A 27,352-nucleotide genomic window follows, 5' to 3' on the forward strand; every position below is an offset into this window, starting at 1 on the left:
TTTCTGCCACAGCCTTTCAATTTCAATTTGTAGATCTTTGTATTTGGTGATTTGGTGATTTTTTAATATTTCTTTTTCTTCTATTCTGCTATCCCCTGGTATCGCTATGTCGATTATTTTAACTTGTTTTTCTTTCTTCTCGACTACAGTTATATCTGGTGTATTGTGTGGCAGATGTTTGTCTGTTTGTAGTCGAAATCTCCATAATATTTTTACATCTTCATTTTCTTCAACTTTTTCAATTTTATGGTCCCACCAATTTTTGGCTACAGGTAGCTTGTATTTTTTGCAGATGTTCCAGTGTATCATCCCTGCTACCTTGTCATGCCTTTGTTTGTAGTCAGTCTGTGCGATCTTTTTGCAACAGCTGATTAGGTGTTGTTGTGGTTATTAGCACCTAACCTACCTCACAGTGTTGTTGTGGGGATAAACATAACCATGTAGACCACTCTGGGCTCCTTGGAGGAAGAGCAGCATATAAAAGAGTGGCATGCGCACACAAACACACACACACATGCACACACACTATTATTAACAATTTACCTTAGAAATGTATGACTACATTAAACCAGGGATAGGCAGATGTAAGACTTCTGGACTCCTCTTTCTTTTTGCCTGAGCCCTGGGAACTATCTGCACAAAATAGCCACTTGGGGATGCAAAGCCTATCACATAATGGCCGCTTGTACAAATACTTACACCAACAGAACATCAAACACACTCTAAATTACAAAATAATTTTGCTTCAAACAGAAGAGGAGCAGAAAAGACTGCTTTGTGGAGAAGGAACTGGAGAGAAATTGATGGGAGAGAAAGTAAAAGTAACCTTGAGCACAGAGAGAGAGAGAGAGAGAGAGAGAGAGAGAGAGAGAGATATGAAACCTGGCAGGGGCATGCTCCCACTCATCCAGCCAATCAGATTTGCACTATGAGCTGGAAGAGAAAGGAGGAAGAAGCAAGCCCAAACGCCTGGAGAACCACTTCAAAGTTGGGAGCTACCAGTAGTTCCCAAGCTACCTAATGCCCACATTTGCCCTAAACTATACAAGAGAAGTCCCAATAGAAATGTTCTTACTTTGCATGAATGCATCCTAAATTATTCTGCCACACTGCTGTAGGAGCCACTTTCCAACAAGAAAATCCTTCACCATTGGAGAATATGAGGCTATTCACACCATGGAGGAAAATCAGGCTAAGGGAGCCAAGCACAGTTTTCCTCCATTGTGAGAATGACCTCCATTGCGGGTGAGCCCAGTGGTTCAACGGCAGCTAGCCCACCAAAGTAGCCCTCCCCTTACATAGAAACATAGGAAGCTGCCTTATACTGAGTCAGACCATTGGTCTATCTAGTTCAGTATTGTCTGCACAGACTGGCAGCGGCTTCTCCAAGGTTGCAGGCAGGAATCTCTCTCAGCCCTATCTTGGAGGACACTCACATTTCTTAAAAGAGTGTGTGGTAGCCAAAATAGTGTGGCAGGGAGTAAGCAAGCTGTTAGGGTGGCCTGATTTGGAAAAACAGACTTGGGAAGAACTAACCTCGGGTTTGAGTGATAGAACCTCCTTTTGAGGTCCCAGAAAGAAACCTTCAAGGAAATGGGACAGAACGGGTGCCCTCATACTAGGGAATTGGAATGTTCCCCTTCTCGTAATCAGGTTAGTAAACCTGTATGTCATTTATGCAATGCTCCTGCATAGGAATAGAGAGGGAAGACACGACCAAGAGGTTCACGCAGATGAGACAGTAAATCTCTTCTGGAAAAGTTTGTATGCTTATGTGCAAAAAGACAAGAGTATCTCTTTCTAAACAGCAATGGGACAAATTGTGGAAATGGACGTCGGACGTAACCCCCCCCCCAATTACCTGATGTGCCTTGAAATCCCCCACCCCCGAGTTACAGAACTACCTGCATATACTTCATAACCTTGTGGGTTTCCAAATCATTGTGTGTAAATCTTTGTAGATATATCATGTACAAACAACCACTTTGTATATAATTGTGCTTTGGCAACGTACTGTATGCTTTGGTAGTTTGTTGGTTCAATAAAAAAAATCTTGTCCTACCTTGGAGAAGCCAGGGAGGGAACTTGAAACTTTCTGCACTTCCCAGTGTGGCTCCATCCCCCATTTATATGTGACCAGACCTTTCTTAGCTAAGGGGACAAATCATGCTTGCTACCACAAGACCTGCTAGGTTAGTGAAGCGAGGTTAGTGAAGCGAGTACAAAATTCCATTTATGCAAAGTTGCAGGAGATCTGTATATATGTAATTCTAGAAAAGTGCTTACCTTAAGGTAGCAACACTGAAAGATCTGCAGAAGCTAATTTTTTTTTCTGAGGTGTGTGCCTTCAATAGTGTCATGATAGTGTGCCTTCAGCTAGTGAGGCATATAATTCTTGGTAATGATGCACATTTTGTCCTTTCTAAATTTCTGTGGCTTGCCAGCAGGAACAACTTCATGCAGATAAGGTGGCAGTTTTTGTATTCCACAGACCATCTGTTCCAATCTGCATTTCATTAGCACTCATACTCACTGGTAACTGGCATATCACTGAGTGATATGCAATCTTTTAAACTACAATAGAGCTCATTAGTGGAGCTCTGGCTAATGCAAACACCTTTCAAACAGCAGACCTGTGAAGTCCTAGTGTTTTCATACACTAAGCAATGACAGAAGTGTGTATATTCCTAATACAAGCCTACATCTTGATCATGCAACATTTAAAGTAGGGCTTTCAGCCAAATGGATACTTTTGGTTGATTAATCACCTGCCTTTTAATTGATAAAACTTTCATATGTGGTGGCTTCATCTATACACTTATGAATCATGCTAATAACTGTATATGATGTTGGACTGATTGCATTGGCAGCAAGATCATAAGAACGTAAGAACAGCCCTGCTGGATCAGGCCTAAGGCACATCTAGTCCAGCATCCTGTTTCACACAGTGGCCCACCAGATGCCACTGGAAGCCTACGGGCAGGAGTTGAGGGCATGCCCTCCCTCCTGCTGTTACTCCCCTGCAACTGGTACTCAGAAGCATCCTGCCTTTGAGGCTGGAGGTGGCCTATAGCAGGCCTGCTCAACTTCGGCCCTCCTGCAGATGTTGGCCTATAATTCCCATAATCCCTGGCTATTGGCTGCTGTGGCTGAGAATTATGGGAGTTGTAGTCCAAAAACAGCTGGGGGGGCCTAAGTTGAGCAGGCCTGGCCTATAGCCATCCAACTAGTAGCTGAGGATAGACCTCTCCTCCATGAAGTTATCCAAACCCTTCTTAAAGCCATCCAGGTTGTTGGCTGTCACCACATCTTGTGGCAGAGAATTCCACAAGTTGATTATGCGTTGTGTGAAAAAATACTTCCATTTGTTGTTCCTAAATTTCCCTGCAATCAATTTCATGGGATGACCCCTGGTTCTCGTGCTATATGAGAGGGAGAAGAATTTCTCTCTATCCATTTCCTCCACTCCATGCGTGATTTTATAGACCACCATCATATCTCCCCACAATTGTCTTTTTTCTAAACTGTGTGTGTGTCTACCACAGCACAGTCCCAGATGCTTCATTACTACAAAAAGATGTGTCAGGATTTCTGCTCCCTGTTTGGAGTTTCATTTTAAAACTAATTTTGCAAACAACCCAGTAAAGTTGCATGCACAGCTGCCTTGCCTTTGGGAATATTTAACATCCATTTTTAGTTTTAAACTAGCATTTCAAAAAACGGCTCACAGCCAAGAGGTGGAGGGTCTTTGAAAAGCATTTAAATTAAAAACCTTACCTGGTACAACTGCAATGAAAAAGTTCAACTTCTTTGGAGCTGATGTGCTGGAGTATGCAACTTCTAGGTCACTCCATCATTATTGGCTACCAGTCCACTTCTGGGCTCAATTCAAAGTGCTGGTCATTAATAAATCCCTAAACAATTTGGGATGGTCACCATAAGTGGTGCAGTGGGGAAATGCTTGACTAACAAGCAGAAGGATGCTGTTTCAAATCCCCCTGGTACTATATTTAGCAGCAGCGATATAGGAAGATGCTGAAAGGCATCATCTCACACTGTGCGGGAGGAGGCAATGGTAAACCCCTCCTGTATTCTACCAAAAGAAAACCACAGGGCTCTGTGGACGCCAGGAATCAAAATCGACTTGATGGAACACTTTACCTTTACTTTAAACAATTTGGGATTGGGATACTTAAAGGAATGTCCCATTTGATTCTGTCTGCGCACAGAGGTTGACCAAGGAGGTTGACGGGAGGACAGTTGGTTTATGGGAGGAGGTTTATGGTAACAAGAATAACACGCTCCTCTTTGCTAAGCAGAGTCTCCCCAGGTTTGCATTTGAATGGGAGACTACATGTAAAATATTCCACTTAGGGGATGGGGCTGCTCTGGGAAGAAAGAGCGAGCTGCATGCTTGCATGCAAAAGGTTCCAAGTTCCCTTCCTGGCATCTCCAGATAGGGCTGGGGCTGGGAGAGACTCCTGTGTGTAACTTTGGGAAAGCTGCTGTAGGTCTGTGTAGACAATACTGAGTTAGATGGACCAATGGTCTGACTCAGTATATGGCAGCTTCCTATGTTCCCATGAGGCCCTGCACATCCCATGGTTGGCTGGGTGCATGAAAAGGCATTCTCTTTGCAGTGCCCAAGTTGTGGAATGTTCTGCCCTGGGACATTTATCTTCCTCTGCCTCAGATGCTATTCCACTTGCTGCTGAAGATATTGTTGTTTAAGAAGGCATTAAGCAGGCAGTTCCTCTGAGCAGAGGTTGAATATCCCTGGATGCCCTCAACAGATTATAGTAATTCAACCTGCCTACCCGGCCTGTTGCTGTTTAAATTGTTGTTCTAACAAATTGCATTGCCCTTTTTTATTGTTGATTGTTCACAGCCTTGGGCATTTCCCCCTAAAATGGAAAGTGTGGGTGGGGGGTAATAAACACCCCTAAATAAATCAGTAAATATAGGGAAAACATGTAGAGATAAGTACATTTTCTAACAAATTGTTGTGTTGACTGTTTTTATTGTGGATTGTTCACTACCTTGGGCACCTTTTCCTACAACAGAAAAGTAGGATAAAAAAGCTGCTAAATAAGTAATTAAGTATGAATATGACAAATATTTATATACTGCTTTTCAACAAAAGTTCCCAAAGCTGTTTACAGAGACATACATACATACATACATACATACATAAAATGGCTCCCTGTTCCCAAAGGGCTCAAAATCTAAAACAGAAATATAAGATAGACACCAGCAGCAGCCACTGAAGGGATGCTGTGCTGGGGATGGATAGGTTCAGTTGTTCTCCCTCTGCGAAACAAAGAGAATCACCACTTTTAAAAGGTGCCTCTTTGCTCTGTTAGCAGGGGACTAGGTAAATTTAAAAAAAATTGAAAACATGTAGAGATCAGCACTAGGATGCTGAGGAACTGGGACAAAATGCAAATTTTTAAAAAAAGGGGGGGGGCAGAAAAATGCATTGGCAGAGACATACACCAAGCTGGGAGAAAGGGGAAATTAAATTCAGCACACATGCTGGGGAGGAGGACACACCTTTACCTGCCATAATAGGTCTCCTAATGAGATGTAATTGTTCTCAGCAACTGTTTTATTCTCCAGAAAGAAAAGATGCTTTCGTTTTGTTGTTCTGAACCTTTCAGTAGTCAGCACAGGATTTAAAAAGTCCCCTTTTACTAGAATAATGAACCTGTCACACCTAAATGGTTGCATCTGAATCAGCAGATAAGGTCATAATATGTGAGCAGTTTTCTTTTCTTTTTGCTTGACTCCACTGAAAAACCTCTGCCCAGCTGTGTCAGGTATTTATTTGAAAACTAAATTGGACCCTGCTGTCATTTAAAAACATTTTAATAGCTCAAGCAGTGCATTTCTGGCCCCTTGTAGTGACTTAAAAGGCCTCAGTTTAGCTTTGAATGTTTCCCCATTTATAAAACAAATAACTTATGTTTGTGGGGTTGTTTCTAACTATTTGCAAAAAAAAAGTCTAATGCAAACTGTACACTGATTTCAACTAAAGGAAGAGGTTATGGCTGCTCTAGGATTTCTTATTAAACCTGAGGGACTGGCAAGAACTATAAAGAAAATGTGATATGTTAAAAAATAATAATACGCATTTTGCCACCACTTTTCCTTATGGGGGGAAAGGAAAATACCCACAATGAGGCCACACTGACTCATTTCCTCTTATCCCCTGGGAACCACATACTTGCCAACATATCCCTATTTTCCCATTCAGGTGAAGGGGGAAATAGGGACACATTGGCAGGTATGGAGCCATCAATATAATATACCCCTGCTAAATTTTTTTTCTTGCTAAATTGGCCATTCCCGGTGATCAGTGAGAAGTGGGATAACAGTGCAAAACTGGCCAGCCACTTCTTTTCTGTGCTGCCCATTATACTCAGATATCATAATCCATGCGCATAAGCAGGAACATGCCAAGCCCATCTGTGAAGTGGGTGGCCTCCTACGTTTGATCTCAGATACAGGCAGTACATTCACAAGACTTCCAGTCCTTCTTGGCTGAGGCTAAATTAATCACTGCTCCTCTCAAATGCACCTCTGCTCTTGAAACAATTTTGAAAAATTAAATATCTTCATCTGAGTGTGTAAAAGCTACTTACTGCATCCTGCTCTTCCAAGATTTTGTCACACTTCAGAGTAACCAAGGAACAGAATCTAGAATGGAACTATGTCGATAAAAGCAATCTGCCTTCTGAACTACCATATTTACCTGAATAGAAGGCAACTCTAAATGTAAGATGATGCTTTAAAAGATAGGGGCTAAATACAGGTTATACCTGTATTTACCCAAAAGAAAGAGGAATCTGAATCTAAGACAAACCCCAAATATTTAATAGAAAATAACTGGGGAGAAACCGCATCTTAAATTCGAGTAAATATGGTAGTTCCCATCCAAATGGTGCCCCAACAGCTCACCCTTTTGCATTTCCTATTTAAGTGAATAGCTTACTTACTTACTACATCTATATCCTTCTCTTTCTCCAAGGAGCCCAGAGCAGTTTACATGGTTATATTTAACCTCACAACAACCCTGTGAGGTAGGATTGGCTCAGGGATAAGTGACTGGCCCATGGCTGAATGGGGATTTGAATTTGGGTCTCCTAATCCAACACTCTAACCACTACACCACACTGGCTCCCAGCTGCCATTAATTCCTGTGGGGAAAAGTCAAATGTTGCACTTGAGGACAAAGATGTGGTCCCGTGATCCATAAACCAGGATGGCTGTCATTAGGGTTGCCATATTCAGCAGTAGTGGAGCAAGGCAAGGGAGAGCCAGACGAGCCACCTTAAGCCACGTGAGGAGCCAACAGCAGGAGGCAAAGCCACAGAACCTACCTTTCTTTCCCCTCCTTCTCTGCCCTCTCATGTGATTGCATACAGGCAAACCGGGTGGCACATTTTAAATCCGGGTAAATCTGGGTGGAATTTAGCAGCTGGGTGGAGGAGCCAAAATCCGGGGGCTACCCTCAATTCTGGGAAACAGGGCAAGGCTAGCCGTAGTCCTGGCAAGGAACAGCCCACAGCAGGGGCGTAGCAAGGTTGGAGGGGGCCCAGAGACAAGATTTTAAAATGGGCCCCTCGCTGATATACACACACAAACACACTTCACAATATATAGTGCACTCACACTCACATCCCCATTATGAATACGGTGAATATCTAGTTCACATTGAATCTAGTTTTTTTACTCTCTGCTCCTGCCGATCTCCAAGAGACTCAACATAATTCATAGGGGGTGCAACATGGGTGGGCGAGGAGTCATGTGATGTGCCTCTGGGGGGCCCCTCGAGGCAGTGGGGCCCCAAGACGACTGCCTCCCCTTGCCTAATGGTAGTTACGCCCCTGGCCCACAGCTGCCTAGCCCTCTTTTCATGCACAAAACAGGAAGAGGAGAGGACAGAGCCCACTGCTCTTTGAGGCTCATTCTCTTAGTGGGAAACCATGGCTTCCTGTTTCGATTGGACCAGACAAGACGGATTCCAAGAACAGCAACAAGAGATCTACTTTGTTGGCCAGGCAAGGTCTAAGTTAGGTGTTTACACTGGCACTGGCCAGTCTTCTTCTTGCGCTCTTTTGAAGAGGCTGTTCCCTGTTGACGCTCAAGATGTAATCCTGAAAAGCCCACCCAGCTAAGATTTTGTCTTGTCTTGAGCTCCTGTCCCCATGATGCCTGGTTTTAGCTCTATCCCTGCTAGGGAGGCTCTTCACACAAGCAGTGTGGACAGCCTAACCAGGCTTTGTGGGGGGGTTAGCTAGCTCTCCCTGCAGACGAGCAGAGAGCCTTCCCTGGGTGGCCAGATTGGCCGCCCACATGACTACCGGCTCCGTCACGGAGCTGGTAGGGGCAATGGGGATCGCGAAAGTCCCAGGTGTGGGGCATCCCAGGGAGATCCCCGAGGCCAGGAGGCTTGTTGGAGCTGCCTCGTTGAAGGTCTACTCATGTGTCATCGTGGCACGGAGTCACGCTGCAGCGGCACATGATCAACTAGATGGGGTTAACAGAGCACTCGCTCCGCTAACCTCATTTAAGGGGAGGGGTATTTTGTGAGGTTTGCTGCCAGAAGCTGCGCAGCTCCTGTGGCAACATACGATCAGGAGGAACCGGGCTAGGCTCCCTTAGCCCGGTTTCTCCTGGTCGTGAGAATAGCCTCAGGATCTTTTTTCTGCACAAAATGAATAGCTGAGTGATTTCAGTGGGGCAAGTTGATGTAAGTTGAATATCATCAATGGATATAAAGAAAGTTCTTGATCTGAACTAGGGAAGCTCGAACTAGAGATTCTCGAATGTTACATCACTTCCCCCGAGATTCTCTAGTGTTATATCATTTCCCTTGCATTTCTCTGGTGTTACATTACTTTTCTTCCGGGCAGGGATGTAGCTATAATGGAATGGATGAATTCAAAGAATGGGGACCCCCCCCCAGCTCTTGAGGGTCCCCCAGGTCCACCCCTCCAATTTTCTTCATTATCTCCCTCACTCCGCGGGGCCACTGGGGAGAGGGGTGCACACGGGCCCCTAGCTACACCCCTGCTTCTGGGTTTCACAGTGAGTACAATTTCCCAGTTTTAATTTTGGTGTTTTAACTGCCTTGTAATTGGAAAATAAACCTCGACCCAGACCTTCAAGGGTCCAAAGGGCCCTCAACTAATATTTGTGGGATCAAGTCAGACCGGGTCGACTCAATCCCAACATTTGCAAATATGCACAGGCCTCCTGAGTGACATTTAAAAATACAGTGTCTTTTAGGGGGCATGAACACAGTCTGACAGAGCAGGAGAAGCATGAAGGCTTCTTGGGGCCTGCCTCTCCAAGAAGCCTAGTCATGATGACTGAGTCCATAAGGAAGAAGAAGTGTCAGGAACATTTCCTGCCTATTCATTGGGACTTAAGGATCTGTAATCCTGCAGGCAGGAGTTGCCTTGTCCTTGTCCCATTGCCCTGCCCCTGTCAGCACTGCACATGGCAACTGTCTGACTCCTCACCCAAAACGGTTTGCAGAGGTTGCTCACATGGACCTTCTTTTGCTGACTCCTTCCTCAGCACCATTTCTAGGATTTATTGGGAGCCCTTGCAGCTCTCTCCATGGGTCTATTTCTCCGGGAGCAGCCCTGATTCAAGGCTGTGAGAGTCATATCCAGAATATTTATATCCCACTTTTCAACAAACAAACAAAAGTTCTCAAAGTGGTCTGAGTAGGACAGAGGCAGCCAACCCACACCGCCTACTGAGCGCTTGATCGAGGTTGAAGGAAAAGCACATCCCACGCCATCCTGCCTTGATCACAGCTAGCACACAACCATTTCCCTATCCTCCCACCTCGATATTTGCCAACACGTGACCATTTATTCTTGGGAGCATGCAAGAGCCTTGGAGCCTGGCCGGACACTCCTCCCACCCAGCTGTCAGTCATGAGAACAAGCCTAAAATATCATGGGTTGGCAGGAAAACAGATGAAGAGGCTGTGCCCTTCTCATTAGCACAAATGAAGCTGTATCCAGTACAGGGTGCAAGCTTACTATTGTGTCAATAAATGACACTGTGCCTGGGCCCCCAGTTTAGTTACGGCACAACACAGCAGCATTTTAATCATAATTAATGTCAAATGGCCTGCTTGCGGCATCAATCCAGTATGTGAAACTCCAAAATATGTTCTTGCTATGATGTGAAATAGCATGAATATGGCAAGCTGATCAGGTATTATACTGATCAGCTTTCTTTATGATTATTGGTTATTACAAACAAACAAATATTCCCAGGCTGCTAGTTCAACAGAGAGAACATTTGGACACATGTTACTTTGAACATGGGCATGTGGGAAGCAAGAGGACTAGATACTCTGTCCCGGCTCCCAAATCCCATGTACTCATTGAATGTTTGCATAGAGCCTTCACATGGAAATCTCCTTCTGTGCAATTAGGAAACCTGGGAATGGAAGATTACTGTCCATTGAGTGGAGAGAATTGTGTGCAGAGGGTTAACAGCCAAAAGTCAACTGAATGCATGGAGGTCAGGAGTGAGGACGTGCAGTACTGCTCCCCACCTGCCATCAAAGCAACATAGCTCAGTGAAAGCACTTCTGCTTTGCCTGCAGAAGGTTCCAGGTTCAATCTCCAGGCAGGACTGAGAAACACCTGTCTGAAAACCTGGAGAGCTGCTGTGAGACCAGGAATCCCAACCTTGGGTCTCCAGCTGTGTTCTCACTCATTTCCCCCCACCCCATCTGTGTGCAGAATGAGTTTTGTTCTGGGTGGCAGGATCAAGGCAGTGTGTACGTGCAGGAAGAGTGGGACCTTCCTGATTCAATGTGAGCGGACGTTAAAAAAAACTTGTGTGCACGTGCACATGTGCACACCTTAGAAGGAACACTGGTTCCCCAGCTGTTGGACTGCAACTCCCAAGGCCTTTGTAGCTGGGGATGATGGGAGTTGTAGTACAATAGCTGGGGACGACTAAGGTTGTAGACAACAGCGAGCTAGGTGGATCAGTGGGCTGACTTAGTATAAGGCAGCTTCCTATGTCCTCAAGTTTGAGACAGTGTGCTTTGGGGTGGGGTGGGGATTAGCCCTGCTAACTGTCAATAAAAGGGGAGAGCTGGGGGCTCTCAGGGGACCTGTTGGAGCATATAGATGGGTGGGAGGTGCCAAAAGAGGAAGGACGGACATTGGCATTCTAAAAACCAGCAGCATCTCAAACAACGTTCTTGAATTCTCTTCGCTCTCCCAGTCAATCTATTCTCCCACTTGACTAATTTAACGCCGATGAAATATCTACATGAATCTTCAAAGAGAAGGGGGGGGGAGAATTGGATACTTATGTTAGCAATGCCTACGTAACACACTCCTGTGGCTAACCTTTTAAAAACAGCAGTAGCAAGAATGATCACATAAGCACACAAAGATAACACCTACGGTATATGTCCAGATTTATTTATTTTTTTGCAAGGGCCAATGATCAGACATACAGAGCATATGCCTGTACAATTTGTATGCACACTCTAACCAAGTGCACATAGGGTGGGAGTAGGTCTTGCCACATTGCTACCCCCCAATACGCACATTCATTCAACCTAGTGTCATTCTCAATAATTAGTCTTGCAAATCCACATAACACCTCCAACCTCCCACCATAGAGCCCTAATGTCAAGGTAACCCTGGGTAAACAGCACTCTTCTTATGTCAGCCTTTGATCATGCCATGCGGCTAAAACATTTATTGTACATGTTACACCCCAGTCCTAACCACATTGACTGAACATATTTATTGCCTTGGAGCCAGCTAGAGAAAAGGAGGGATATAAAAAGAACAGGCAAATATTCAGAAATAAATCTCACTGACTGAGACACACCACTAAGTAAGTAAGTACAGGCTTGCTGTCACAGACAGCCAAACGAGATACAAATCTTCACACCCCACATTCTGCAAGCCATGGTCCATGCGCCCCTAACTTTGGAAGCCCTGAAAAGACCAAAGAGTATCCAATATCAAAGATCAGAATTAGACTCAAGGAGCTGTACGTATCAGAACACTCCAGGTTTGTAGGAACCTGTCTCCAGGTTTAACTTTTTCTAACCATGTATTTGTTTTAAAGATTTATCACACATCTTTCTTACGTACATCTCATTTCTACGCAGGTTTTATTTAAAGTACATCCTGCTGAGTCCAATGAAATTCACTTCCAAGTGAACGTGCTTAGAAGGTTGCCTTTTTTATTCAGCCATAGACTTTACAACAGAAGCATTCAAACAGAATAATTTTAAACCTTAGCATTTTGTGGAACAATTTTTTAAAACAATGCCTCCACCGCCAACTTTTGATTGCCACAATCACGCAATTCATTGCTCATGACACAACAAGCCAGTTTGCTTTGATGGTTGTGCCACACACTTTTTCCACACTCCTGTTATAACCTCCCTGTGAACCAAAGAAAAGGAAAAAGGAGAGGGAAAGGCAAAAGTGTCGGTGAACAAGCATAACAGCCTTACCTGTCTGAATACCACAGGAAGAGCCGTGGGGCACCTGCTGCAAATCCTTAACTGAAGGAAGGAACGGATCCCAAATTATATTTCTCCAGCAGCAGAAAAATAAAAGCTAGTGCTCCAGCTTTTCCCCAGCAATCCGCCCCCAGCAACCTTTTGGTTTTGTGACTAATATTTACCCTTCCTAACTAAGCCTGGGCGAAGTACAGTGGGTACCTCAAGCGTTCTAAATGGATTCTGAGTGCTCAGTACACCTCACTATTTTCAGTAGCAGAGGCTTCCACCAATCAACAGCTTCGAAACCAACATCTCCTCCTCCTGTTTCTTCCCAGCCCAACCTCTCCTCACTCTGTTGTAGGAGGCAGAGTTGGGAATGAGTGTCAAAAAAAGCATGGAACAAGCCCGTTTCATAATTTTTGCCCTCAGTCTGTCTGGAGACATCAGGTCTTCTCTTCCTCCTCCTCCTCCTCCTCCTCCTCAAGAACATATACCCAGATACTGCAGTTTGTTGACAGAGTAACCACACCTTACTGGTGTACTGGTGTATGTGTAATTCCGCCCCCCCCCTTTTTTTTCTTTTCTAGTTTCTGTATGAAAGAATCCACTGTGCAAAAGGATTTGCTCAGTCTTCAGCAGCCTGGAAAGATGTGGTTATGCTTGTAAATTGGGGGTGGGGTGGAGAGAAAGAGAATGGAGGAGATTGTGGGGTCTGGGGGAGAAACAGCCATTCGCAGGAAGCTGCTGTGGTCCATCTAGCTCAGTACGGTCTACACTGACTGGCAGCAGCTCTCCGAGGTTTCAGGCAGAAATATTCCCCAGCCCTACCTGGAGATGCTGCCAGGGATTGAACCTGGGATCTTCTGCATGCAAGCAGATCTGTGGTGTAGTGGTTAGAGTGCTGGACTAGGACCAGGAAGACCCAAGTTCAAATCCCCATTCAGCCATGATACTTGCTGGGTGACTCTGGGCCAGTCACTTCTCTCTCAGCCTAACCTACTTCACAGGGTTGTTGTGAGGAGAAACTTAAGGATGTAGTACATCGCTCTGGGCTCCTTGGAGGAAGAGCGGGATATAAAATGTAAAATAAATAAATCATCTTTGGCCTCAGTCTTACAGTTCCAAAGCCCTGATATTTTTCCAACAAGGGTAGAGGATCTTTAGGTCAGAACACACCCATCCCACTACCACAGGTCTGCACTTTACAAAAAGAGGGAGTTAATACTAGAGAACTAAATGAAGAAACACTGACAAATAAAACCTGTTCACCAGCCAGTGTGATCTGTTGAGAATACATTTCCACTCTTAAACACAATGCTCTAACAGACCTTGAACACGAAAGCCAAATGTATTACCTGAACTTGCCCAAGACAAGATCACATAAGGAAGATCACTTGCCCCTTTATACCCTTTGATCACCCTTATACTCACAGTTAGGATGAAGTGTGGGATCTTCCATCTTTTCAGCGCAGCTTTCTCCTGAAGGAGGCTGCATTTATGCCCTAGACACTGTTGAATCCACATTGGTGATTGTAAATATAGACTTGGATGTCTGTATGTGTATGGTAGTTCCTCTGGATTAATGAATGTGGAGATCAGGAATATGATCTTAGGTATCTGACATAAGAGAAAATTGTGGCTACGAGAAAAGATGTGTTCCCAGCTCCTCTGCCTTTATCTCCAGAGTTCAGTCATTTCTGACCAGGTGCAATGAAAATTGCAAATCCAAACAGACTAACCTCAGGGCCATATTTCATAGTTCAGTCTGGGGAGGTGCCCACAAGATCTTGTGATGACAGCTGCTAAATGCAGTCCATGCCATTTTGGAATACTGCCATGTGTGTCCAGTCATTCAGGAAAATTCATGGTTTTGTTAATTTAAGACATTTATATTCTGCCCTTCTTCACAAAGGACCAGAAGCTAACAGCCACTGGATGGAAAGAGAGCAATTTCCAAAACCAATATGCTAATGTGTGCCATGTTTGTATATTTTATTTTAAAGATTTATACTACACTTTCCCATTAAAAATGCTCCAGGTGCCTTCCAGCATCAAAACATTATTCAAATAATAAAAGAGCAAAATATAAACAAATGTTCCTTGATGGACAATGGTCATTTATTTTGCATGAGCACACAAAAAGCAAGTACATTAAATCTTTTCCCAATCAAAATGTGTACTACTACTACTAATAATAATAATAATAAACAACCTTATTTGTTAGCCACCCCATAACAGATTGTTCGCTGGGTGGCTCACAACGCAGGATTAAAATATACAATAAAAACACACAACATATTAAATCATAACAGACAAAAAGGGAAACAAGAAAATACAAAATACAATACAAAGCAGTTTAAAAACTCATTTAAAATTTGTTAAAAATCAGACCATATCAGATCTGAAAATCAGAATGTAAAAGGCCTGGATGAACAAAAAGGTCTTTACCTGGCGTCTAAAAGAACAAAGTGAGGAAGCCAGGCTTCCTCACTGGGGAGGCTATTCCATAAACAAGGTGCAACCACCAAAAAGGCCCTCTCCCTAGTAGCCACTGCCTCACTTCATTTGGCCTCCAAAGAAGATCTTAAGGTCCAGATTGGGACATTCAGTATAGGGCAAGGCACTCTCTCAGGTAACCTGGATTCCAAGACATTTAGGGCTTTAAAGGTTAAAACCAGCACTTTGAATTGATCCTGGAAACATTACTGTTCTGGTGTGGGGGTTGAATGCACCCAAAAGCAAGTCATACAAATAACAAATTGTGGTGTGGGTGTGTGTGCTTTGAGCATGACACCAACCGCAAAGGGGGAAAATCAACTCTTTGTGAAGTGTTTGCACTTTGGCACTACAGGAACAGACTAGCAGGAAAAATAATGAAGTCAATAATAACAAAAGGTTTGTACATACAAACGTTTCCGAACATAAGAAGCTATGTTCTGAGTCAGACCATTGGTCCATCTAGCTCAGTACTGCCTACATTGATTGGCAGCGTCCCTCCAAGGCTTCTGGCAGAGGTCTTTCCCAGCCCTACCTAGAGATGCCAAGGATGGGGCCTGGAACCATTTTCATGCAAGCAGATGCTCTGCCTCTGAACTACAGTCCCTTCCCCTAAGGCAGGGCTGAACAACTTTAGACCTCCTGCAGATGTTGGACTACAACTCTCAACATCCCTGACTGTGGCCATTGTGGCTGGGGATGATGGGAGTTGTAGTCCAGTAATAGATAGAAGGCCAAAGTTGTGCAGCCCCACCCTAACAGAAGTATCTTACAGCAGGCAGTGCTCACAAGTAGTCGCCGATCCAAATGCAAGCCAGGGCAAACTCTGCTTAGCAAAGGGGACAATTTATGCTCACTACCTCAAGACCGGCTCTTCAGCCGACAGGTGCTGGTCAGTTTCAGTTTCCCACTCAAAACAATAAGAGTACACATGTCCCCAATACCATTAGAGTCAGTATACTACATCATCATCATCATCATCATCATCATTTTTAAAAAAAAAAACCCTTTAAGTGAAAGTTTAAAATGGCATCCATGGTGGATTCAGCAAGTAGGGCTGAGTTTGCAAATTTTGTGAGGCATGCATGCTTACTTGGAAATAAATCCCAGTTGGTTCATGGAAAATTACTCCCAGGTATCTGTGCAAAGGACTGCAGTCTTGGAACACATTTTCTTGGATTCCAATTGACAACATACTTCACTCTCATGCCCACATTCTCACTACAGTTCACATTCTCCAAGCAACAGCAATGACCCTGGGACTCCCCTGAGACTTTGAGTGGGCTGTCTGGGAGGAATCCTAGCATATCCATAGGGGATGATGCTTCTGCCCATATATGGACACTGTGGACTCAGTGCCACAAAAGGTTGTCCTGGCGTGCTTGGAAGCACCTGTTTGGCAGAGTGTCCAGTGCGTAATATTGTGTGTCCACAGTTTGGCAGAGTGTCCACAGTAATATTGCTTTAAAATATACACTCGAAAAGGTGATTCAGAGACAGAAGGGTGATTAAAATACCAAAAAAGTATCATTTTCAGTAAAATGCATCCATTGGTCATGCGGCACACCCTTAAGGAAACATTGGAGTAGAGGTTTGGTGTTGGTGCCAGCACTCAGAAGTATAAAGCACAGGTCATGCTAATCTCTGCAATTTATTCTGGATATTCCTGTTGGTGCTTCTGAAAATCTCAGCTGGTCAGAACATTCTGTCCATATTTCAAAGGCACAGCAATATCCGTTTCCTTTTCTCTCACTCAATTAAGATCCCCCCCGCCAATATAATTATTTGAAGAGAGATAGCCAGAACCCTGCTTGATGTATCCATCTGTCACAAAGATATGCGAGTAGCTGCAATGATGAATAAAACGCCAAGATTATTCCTCTGCCTCCAGATAATTTACAAAATTGCATTATAGGCATCTTCCCCCGTAAAGGTTGTGTTAAGTGCCTTTGGTGACAATGAATGCAGTAATGTTGGTGTCACTGCAGGCAGAATCATTTGCTCTCCCAGTGGCCATTCGCTCCTCAACTCCATCACAGTTTTTAGAAAGCTTGTTAAATCTTGGCTTTTTATCCAGGCTTTTACATGATTGTTTTTATTGCTGCTTCTATGTGTTTTTACCTGTGTATAGTTTTTATACTTGTATTTTATAGGTTTTTAATTTGGTTTGTTTTTATATTTTTAGCTTAATTATTCTTATTGTCATTTTATTGTATGTTTTTTAACTTTTGTAAACCGCCTTGAGATTGTTTTTAATGAAAGGTGGTATATAAATTCAACAATTAAATATTTATTTATTTATTTATTTATTTATTTGCTACTGCTGCTGAAAAGTGGTGTAGCGAAGAGATCAGGAGCACAAGCTGTGGGCCAAGAAGTACATTTGGTTAAACCAGATGATACGTCTAGTGTTTAATTGTGACCTGCATGCTATATTTTTCGAATGTAAAAAGCAGCCTTGTCACCTGTGGTGCCCTGAACATAAGAACATAAGAAAAAGCCCTGCTAGATCAGGTCAAAGGCTCACCTAGTTGGGCATCCTGCTTCATGCAGTGGCCAACCAGGTGCATCTGGGAAGCCTGAAAGCAGGGGTCAGGTGGGAAACAGGGGAACTGCCCCATCCTGTTGGTGTTCCCTAGCACCTGGGGTTCAGCGGGATCAGATACCGCTCTGATCCTGGTGAATATACAGAGCTATCGAGGCTAGTATGCCTCTTTGCCCAGTTAACAGGGGATTAGCAATCATGCTAATGTTGGTTGCTGACTTTAAACCCTAGACTCAAATGGTTGTGTGTGTGCCAGGCCAACATGAAGATAATAACACACATCTACCTTGTAGGGTTACAGCAAACTCTGCAAAGTCTTCAAAAGTGTTAAAGTCTTGAAAAGTTAGGTATTGTAATAAATGTAACTCTCCTATTTAAATTTCTCATTCATTTCAATGGAAGAGTTAAGCCAGTGTAGTGTGGTGGTTAGAACATCAGACCAGAGGTTCACCCCATGGTTCAAAATCCTGATTGTCAAGGAGCTTGTTGGGTGATCTTGACCCATCACTCTGTTTCAGTTTAACCTATCTCACAGGGTTGTTGCAACTTGCAAGGATAAAGGAGAAGGGAAGAAGAATCTTGTAAAACACTCAGAGCACCTTGGAGAATGGGTGACATTAGGAACATAGGAAGCTGCCATATACTAAGTCAGACCATTGGTCCATCTAGCTCAATATTGTCTGGCAGTGGCTTCTCCAAGACTGCAGGCAGGAGTCTCTCTCAGCCCTGCATATACCTCATAACCTTGTGGGTTTCCAAATCCTTGTGTGTAAATCTTTGTAGAGATATTATGTACAAACAACTGCTTTGTATATAATTGTGCTTTGGAAACGTACTGTATGCTTTGGTAGTTTGTTGGTTCAATAAAAAAATCTTGTCCTATCTTGAAGAAGCCAGGTAGGGAACTTGAAACCTTCTGCTCTTCCCAGAGTGGCTCCATCCCCTGAGGGGAATATCTTACAGTGCTCACACTTCTAGTCTCCCTTTCATATGCAACCAGGATGGCCCCTGCTTTGCTAAGGGGACAAGTCATGCTTGCTACCACAAGACCAGCTTTCCTCTCCTGAAAGGCATTACAGCATATAAGCACATCATTACATCTCCCTCATTAGAATAAATGGGATATAAATATTATTCCTTTTGGCTGCATTGTGCCCATTTAAGCTACAATTTCAACAAATCAGAACTTACCTTGTTTACCAAATTGATATAATTTATTTGAGCCAAAGACAATTCCTCTGCCCTGTATTTTTCAAGACACTGCTAGATGTCTGCTTAGCATACCATTCCTAGTGCAAAATACATACCAGGATTGTGCTCAGTGTTAGTTTTGCTTATCTAGAGCAGGTTTCGGCCAAAATATTGTACTTACAACTGTTTACTTTTTTCTTATGAGCACTACAGAATATGTGTTTTGGAACTGACATGATGAAGCGATTCCTCAACCCCAGTATTATGATGAATACCAAAACACCACCAGGAATCTGTGGAACAAGCTCCAGAAAGTGTCCATGTACTTTGATAAACAAAGATGCATGTATATGTGTGTATTTGTGTGTGTGCACGCACATGCACATGCGCCCAAGCATACTGTACATGTAGTATGCTACAAGGAGCAATAGCAGCTTAGTGCAGGATTAGATTAGATTCATAATCAGTCATGGGCCCAAAAAAATATTAGTTTTGAATTGAAACTAATGTAAGGCAATTTCAACTCCTCAGCTTCAAACAATGCTCATTCTTTCTAGAAGGCCAATACAGGAAAGTACCATGAAAGCAACACTTGTGGTCTGTGGCATGGCAAAAACTGAAGGAGTCTGCCACTATCTACTGTGATGTCCTATTTATTAATGGCCAAAGAAGATTTTGAACTTTGGTGCTGGAAAAGACTTTTAAGGATACCATGGACAGCCAGGAAAACAAACAATGGATCATAGAACAAATCAATCCAGAATTTTCACTCCAGGCACAAATGATCAGGCTCAAACTATCATACTTCGGACACATTATACGAAAACCCAGCTCCCTTGAGAAGTCCATAATGCTGGGAAAAGTTGAAGCAAAGAGAAGAGGACAACCAGCAACAAGGTGGATGGACTCGATCACAACAGCAATGAATGCACCACTGAGAGACCTTAAAGGCCAAGCTGAAGACAGATCTTCCTGGAGAGAATCTATCTATGTGGTTGCTAAGAGTTGACACCTACTTGATGGCACTTAATCAATCAATCAATCAATCAACCAAGGAAGAAAGTTAGCCCCCTGCTAACTTGGCAAAGAGGCACCTTTTTACCATGGTGATTCTCTTTATTTAGAAGGGGGAGAGTAACTGGCCCTATCTACCCCCAGCACAGTACTTCCAGTGACTGTTGTTGGTGTCTGTCTTATGTTTCTTTTAGATTGTGAGCCCTTTGGTGACAGGGATCCATCTTGTTTATTTATTATTTCTCTATGTAAACCGCCCTGAGCCATTTTTGGAAGGGTGGTATAGAAATTGAATTATTATTATTATTATTATTATTATTATTATCATCATCATCATCATCATCATCATCATCATCATCATCTCAGGTCAGGGGAGTTGATCATAGACTTTCCAGCTGTAACAGCGGACTTCTAAGGGCAGGTTCCAACATAACGGCAGCACCTCAGATTGCTGCTACCCTGGGAGTATGCACTCCTCCCCAAGTGTGCCGGTCTCGATAATGATATGCCAAGATTGGTGGTGTGATAGGAACCCACCAGTCTCAGCATATCTTACCCATTTGTGGCATGAAACTCAACCACTGTAACTTAGATTTGAGGTGAGTGACAGATATCAGGTTCCCAGGAGCAAGTAAGGTAGGATACGCCAAGATTGGTGGGTTTGTACATGACCAGTCTTGCACCAGTCTGTTATTTCCTGAGACCGGAAGTAGGGTAGGCGTACTCTCCCGGGGGTGTGGCAGCTCATAGCAACTTCAGGTGCCACGTTGTGTGAATACATCCTAACCATCTTTCTTAGAGTAACCAGACTTATTCTCCAGACTCAGCAACTTAGGAAGGATTTAATGGAGTTCAAGTGGTCAGTTGCTTAGCTGATGATCTGTGCTAGTATTTATTGTTAATGTATATTATATTTTGTGTCATGTTGTTTTCAATATTTATTGCTCTCAGTAGTTCAAACTTTTTTGGCCAACCAACAAATTAAGCTGAAACTGAAAATCATCTATGCAGTGATTCAGCCAAAAGGAAAACACTTCTATGTGTTGAGGTTTCTTGGTTCACTGCTCATTTTCCTAATTGCTACACTACACTGATGGAGCAATTTCAGTCCCCTATGCGTTATCCAAGCCGTTTCAGCAAATGCATCAAAACTATAACCTACATTTTACTGGGTCACACCAAATATGAATTCCACATAAGTAATACAAAAGTCAAGGAGCACAGAATGATTTAGGGTCTGCTAAAGATGGAGACGATACTGGCATTGACTATGAAAAGAAAATATATGGTAGGGATGTGCACAGAACTCGCAGCGGCCAATTTGACGGTGGGGGCGGGGCGGTTCCTGACCTTTAAGGAGCAGGGAGGGTGCTCTTATCACCGCCACCCACTGCATTTCCCCCACCGGCACTGTGTTTAAACCCAATCCTGTGGGCCACCGGGCACTTCCAGTCCGACATGCACCGGTGCAGCTGCCACCCTGTGGGACAGTTTGTAAACACAGCGCAGGCAGGGGGGAAATAAGAGCACCCTGCCTGCTCTTTAAAGGTAACCCCTACCCGTCGAACTGGCTGAACCGCCAGTCCTTCGGACTGGTTCAGAGATCTGTAACAAGGCCTCTGAAATGGTCCGTGTACATCCCTAATATACGGATACATTTCAAAAGGTAATGGCTGCAATCCAGACTCTCCCGTCCCAAGCAAGTATAGCATACTGTGCTCTGGCAGCCACCGAGACTTTTTATTTTAATTAATTAATTAATTAATTTAAAAATATTTCTATACTGCCCCAAACTTGTGTCTCTGGGTGGTTTACAATTAAAATCATTTAAAACATTAAATCAATTAACAATTAAAATCATTTAAAGGATAAAAACATTTAAAAATTTAAAAATTTATTTAAAACTATAAATCTAATTAAAAGCCTGGGTGAAAAAATGTGTCTTCAGTGCCTTTTTTAAAGTTGTCAGAGATGGGGAGGCTCTTATTTCAACAGGGAGCACATTCCAAAGTCCAGGGGCTGCAACGGAGAAGGCCCGTTCCCAAGTAGCCGCCAAACAAGTTGGCGGCAGCCAGAGGCTAACCTCTCCAGATGATCTTAGCAGGCAGTGGGGCTCATGGTGAAGAAGACGTTCTCTTAAATACCCAGGGCCTAACCTGTTTAGGACTTTATAGGTAATGACCAGCACCTTGTATTTTGCCCAGAAACATATCGGCAGCCAGTGCAGTTCCTTCAAGAAAGGAGTAATAGGGTCTCTCCTAGATGACCCAGAGACCAACCTGGCTGCCGCGTTCTGAACCAACTGCAGTTTCCAGACTACGTACAAAGACAGCCCCACACAGAGTGCATGGCAATAATCCAGCCCAGAGGTTACCAGCAGATGTACCACTGTTTTGTGGTCATTCATCTCAAGAAACTGATGCAGCTGGCATATCAGCCTAAGCTGATAAAAAGCACCTCCGGCCACTGCCTCAACCTGGGACATTAGGGAGAGGTTCTGATCCAGAAGCACCCCCAGACAGCTTACCTGTTACTTCTGGGGAAGTGTGATCCCATCCAGGACAGGCAGATCAAAATTGTCTCCCGAGTTTTGACCCTGCACAATGAGTACCTCCGTCTTATCTGGATTCAGTCTCAGTTATTTATCCCTCATCCAGCCCATTACTGCCTCCAGGCAGGCATTTAGGGAGGTTATGCCTTCTCCCGATGAGGTTGACATGGAGAAATAGATATGGGTGTCATCACCATTTTGATAACACCCTGCACCAAATCCCCTGATGATCTCTCCCAGCGGTTTCATGTAGATGTTAAACAACATCGGAGACAATACGGAGCCTGAGGGACACCATACAAAAGTTCAGATTTCGAAGAACAACAGTCTCCAAGAGACACCATCTGGAATCTGCCCGTGAGGTAGGAGCAGAACCACTGCAAAGCAGTGCCTCCTACCTCCAATCCCCTCAGACGTTCCAGAAGGATACTGTGATCAATAGTATTGAAAACTGCCGAGAGATCCAAAAGCACCAACACAGTCACACTCCCTCTGTCCATTCCAAATTGGAGATAATCCATCAGACTGACCAATGCTGATGGATACCTTGTTCCATTGCTAGCAAGAAGGGAAGTCTTGACTTTGCTGGATTGTGGCCAGTGTCTTCTGTGTCTGAACAAATGTTTCATCAATCCAACCTGGGCACTTAGAACTCGATTCATCAAAAATATTTAAAGACATAAAGGAAAAGTTGTGCTGCCTAGTCAGTGTCAACTCCTGGCGACCACAGAGCCATGTGGTTTTCTGGGTAGAATACAGGAGGAGTTTACCATTGCCTTCTCCCATGCATTATGAGATGATGATGCCTTTCAGCGGCTTCCTATATCGCTGCTGTCCGATATAGGCATTTCCCATATTCTGGGAAACACACCTGTGGGGATTCGAACCAACAGCCTCCTGCTCTCTAGGCAGGTTACTTCCCCACTGCGCCACATTGAAATAAATAAGTTTTTAATTAATGCAAGTGCTTTAGTGAATCAGAGATACAGATTTCCTTAGAATGGTGGCATAACAAAGTCTGGAGGGTTCCATGTTCCATAACTGAACACTGATATCTCTCTCTCTCTCTCTCTCTCTCTCTCGCAGTGCCACCAGTGCCATCAGATACTTAATTTTCTTGGCAGCTCCTGCTGCTGCCAGAAGTAGGGCAGCCCCACTGTTACAGCTCCACTGCAGGAGCTGCCCTGCCCTGCCACCATCAGTCACCTGCCCGTGTGCCTTGCTTGCTCACTCACCAGCACCGCAGTCCACATGATCCACTGTCACAAATCAGCCACCCGCCCACCCGCCTGCCTTGCTCACCTCCGCCCCCTCCTTCCCTCCCACCAGCACCAACAAAGTGCCAGCGCATATGGGGCCAGGGCCAGGGGAAGCGCTTGCCTGCTTGCCTGTCTGCTCACCCACTTGCTGCAGTGAGTTTAACTCACTGCAGGGGAGGGGAACTCACCTGCCTGTACATGCTGGCACTGGCAAAGCCAATGAGGGATAATAACATTACTGCCTTCCCCAGCCCCATCCCTATGCATGCTGGCTCTTTGCCAGTGCCACTGAGGGAGGGAGAGAGGGAAGTGGGTAGGTGGCTGATAGTATTGGGCAGGCGGGGAGCTGGCGATGGCAGGTCATTGAGGTTGGGGGAGGCAGGCAGGCAGGCGAGGGGGCCTGGTGTGGCTCATGTTCCTTGAACATGTCGGCTCAATTATAGATACAGCCCTGCCTTAGATGTAAGTCCCACTGGGTTCAATGGTAAGTGTGCTACTGACTGTAGCCCAAGACAGTGCGTGTGTATCTAGATGGAGAAGCACATAGGCTCTCTGGAAGAAGCACTTACACAGCATTTCCACGCATATCTGTTGTAGCTTCTCACTCACAAGCTGATCTGACAGGCAATTACATCAGTCCTGGACAGGCCATCTAAACCACATTAGAAGCCCTTTCCACCGGAAGCCTATGTTTGTGGTGCACAGATAATAACTCTCTTGAAAGATATTAACCAATGCCTGACGAACATGTGGTTCAGATATTCATAACATTTGAAAATACTTCAATAAATATAGAGAGTTTCACTTCTCTATGGTTCTCTAATGCGGTTTGAGAATCACAGAGAAGTGAAACTAGATATTTAAAGACCGTGGTGGGGTGGGGTGGTGGGGGTGGAGAGGAAACAGGGTTTGGGGAAAGGGGAAAAAATGTCTCCCCAGGTTTCTCCCCCAGACGTTCACATCACTAAATGAAGCTCAACATTTCACTTCTCTTTGGTTCTCAACCTCTATTAGTGAACAGAGTGTCGGACTTAAGAGACCTTGATTCCAACTCCCATGCAGGCATGAAGCTCACTGAGTAATCTCTGGCCAGTCTCAGATTAATTCACCTTACATGGTTGTTGTCAGGATAAGAGGACTTAAACCCCATTGAGGGGGGAGGGGATCCAGACCTTTGGTGCAGTGGTGCTCTGTTGTCCGAAGCTCCTTCTGTTCACACAGGTCACGTTGTGCAGGCACCAGGGACCCTTCCATTTGCAGGACTCCTTGTCTTAGCACAACTCTCCTTCCATTGAGAGACAGAACTCCTAACACCACTGACCCAAGATTGGCATGCTGCCCCATGAATGCCACCCGGAGCTCCTTGGAAGAACACAGGAGCATAGGAAGCTGCCTTGCACAGAGTCTTATACCATTGGTCCATCTAACTCAGTATTGTCTATTCTGACAGGCAGTGGCTCTCCAAGTAGTCAGCCAAGAGTCTTTCCCAACCCCCTCCCCCACTGAAGAAGTCAGGGATTGAAACTTGGCAACGCAGTTGCTCCCCCACTGGCCCCATCTCCAGGAAGCATGGGATGTAACTTAGATAATAAGAGCAATAGCCTGGTTCATGAGTTTTCGATCTAGCCCCTAGCACACATTCGGGACCCTTCCCTACATAAATTAGGGGTGCCAGCTGCTTTCTCTTGCACAAGATAAGACACCAGCAAACCACCTTTCCCGACTGTGAACAGCACCGGAGGATTTCACAGGGTCTTCCCCTTGCCACACAATCCAGCTACTCACTCCCTAAAACAGAGACAAAGGCCTTCCCATGGGTGTGAGCCAAAATAAGAGGCCCTGTCAAAACTCTTAGAAACACAGGTGGTTATGCATTTTCAGCGATGGCCCATGAGACACAGGCCCCCAATGAATTGCTCAGAGCAATTAACCTCATCTGCCACCTTCCTCCTTCATGACCTCTTCCAGAATGGAAGTGCTACAGTGGAGGCACCTGCACAGATCATGGGTGAGAGCTCCTGCAGACAGTGGGTGGGTGGGGAATGGCACTGCTTCTGAATAAAGTCTCCGTTAAACCAACATAAGATGTCTTTGTGTTTACAAAGGAAGCAGCTATAAAACAATAATGAAAGGGGTGAGGCTGTAGAACAGACTTTACTACTCCATTCTGCAGGTAGTGATGTGATCACTTTTGTGAAAGTTCCCTTATGTCGTTTTTAAAAAACCCATACAGATAAAAAACTAGCACAGCAGAGAGAAGCTGTGGATCCAGGAGCGGAGCCATCATTGAGTGAATAGGTTCAAAGAATCCAGGCCACCAATGAAAAGGGTCATTTCCCTGTTGCGCATAATGTCACACACAAAGAGCGAGGGGTCTGATTGCCCGAAAGCCCGCCCCAGTCATCCCCCTCTAATTTCCAGGCAGCGCTTGCTGCCAGACAGCATTTATTTCCCTTCCTCTTCCTCCAGAGAGGGAGAAGAAGGGAAATAAATACTGTCAGGCTGCAAACACTGCCTGAAATGAGATGGGGAGAGCTTGCTTGGGACTCTCTGGTGCCCGAACCATGCCCCTGTGCGCATGACATCACACGCACGGGGCGTCACTGGAGGGGGCACTGGGCGGGGCCAAACACAGGCCACCGTCCAGTTGGCTCTGCTCCTGTGTGGATCCTTCTTCCTGAAGGCTAGAATCTTTAACCCTGCTGTGCTAATGTTCTAACTGCATGGCTTTTTGTACACGGGGGAACATTTAAGAATGGTATTTTAATTTTTTTTAAAAAAAATTTTACATTTCTATACCGCCTTTCGTTAAAAGAAAACCCCAAGGCGGTTTACAAAAATTAAAACATACAATAAAAGCAGTAAAAACATCAAGCAATAAAAACATCAAGCTAAAAACATATAAACAAGCATAAAAACACAACAACATAACAGATAAAAACACAGAGAAGCCGCAGTAAAAACGATCATGTAAAAGCCTGGGTAAAAAGCCAAGTCTTTAAAAGCTTTCTAAAAGCCATGATGGAGTCTGAGGAACGAATGGCCACCGGGAGAGCATTCCAGAGTCTAGGGGCAGCAACAGAGAAGGCCCTGTCCTGAGTGCACGAAAGCCGGACCTCCCTCATTGTTGGCACCCGGAGCAGAGCCCCCTCAGATGTCCTTGTCAAGCGGGCAGCAACCCTTGGGAACAGGCGGTCCCTCAAATACCCTGGGCCCAAACCATTGAGGGCTTTAAAGGTCAAAACCAGCACCTTGAATTGGACCCGGAAACAAACCGGCAGCCAGTGCAGCTCTTTCAAAATGGGGGTGATATGTTCCCAACGGGCAGCTCCAGATAACACCCTCGCTGCCGCGTTTTGCACTAGCTGCAGTTTCCGGATATTCTTCAAGGGCAGCCCCACGTAGAGCGCGTTACAGTAATCCAGCCGCGGCGTGACTAAAGCGTGGGTAACCGTGGCCAGATCTGCCTTCTCGAGAAAGGGACGCAGCTGGTGCACCAGCCGAAGCCGTGCAAAGGCACCCCTAGCCACCGCCTCCACCTGAGCTTCCAAAAGCAGAACCGGGTCCAGTAATACCCCCAAGCTGCGTACTTGCTCCTTCAAGGGGAGTGCAACCCCATCCAGAACCGGTAAAATCTCCTCATCCCGATTGGCTCTCCTACTGACCAATAGTACCTCCGTCTTATCCGGATTCAATTTCAGTTTGTTAGCCCACATCCACCCCATCACGGCCTCCAGCCCCCGATTCAGGACATCCACCGCCTCCCTAGGATCAGA

General features: G+C 44.7%; 1 protein-coding gene across 9 annotated transcripts in view; it reads right to left on the reverse strand.

Moving 5' to 3' along the window:
- SPATA13 (spermatogenesis associated 13) overlaps window positions 1-27,352 on the reverse strand; it is a 236,082-nt gene that overhangs the window by 122,221 nt on the left and 86,509 nt on the right. The window contains exon 1 of one of the 9 annotated variants that reach the window (XM_053312450.1): window positions 12,530-12,804. The exons of 6 other annotated variants lie outside the window; for them this stretch is intronic. The gene's annotated coding sequence lies outside the window, so the exon portion shown is untranslated. Of the gene's footprint in view, window positions 1-6,644; window positions 6,668-12,529; window positions 12,805-27,352 lie in introns of those variants that run through there. 2 more of the 9 variants (XM_053312456.1, XM_053312443.1) reach the window with 2 other exon arrangements.

Source organism: Hemicordylus capensis, chromosome 3, assembly GCF_027244095.1.
Source record: "Hemicordylus capensis ecotype Gifberg chromosome 3, rHemCap1.1.pri, whole genome shotgun sequence".
In the NCBI taxonomy this organism is placed as follows: domain Eukaryota; kingdom Metazoa; phylum Chordata; class Lepidosauria; order Squamata; family Cordylidae; genus Hemicordylus; species Hemicordylus capensis.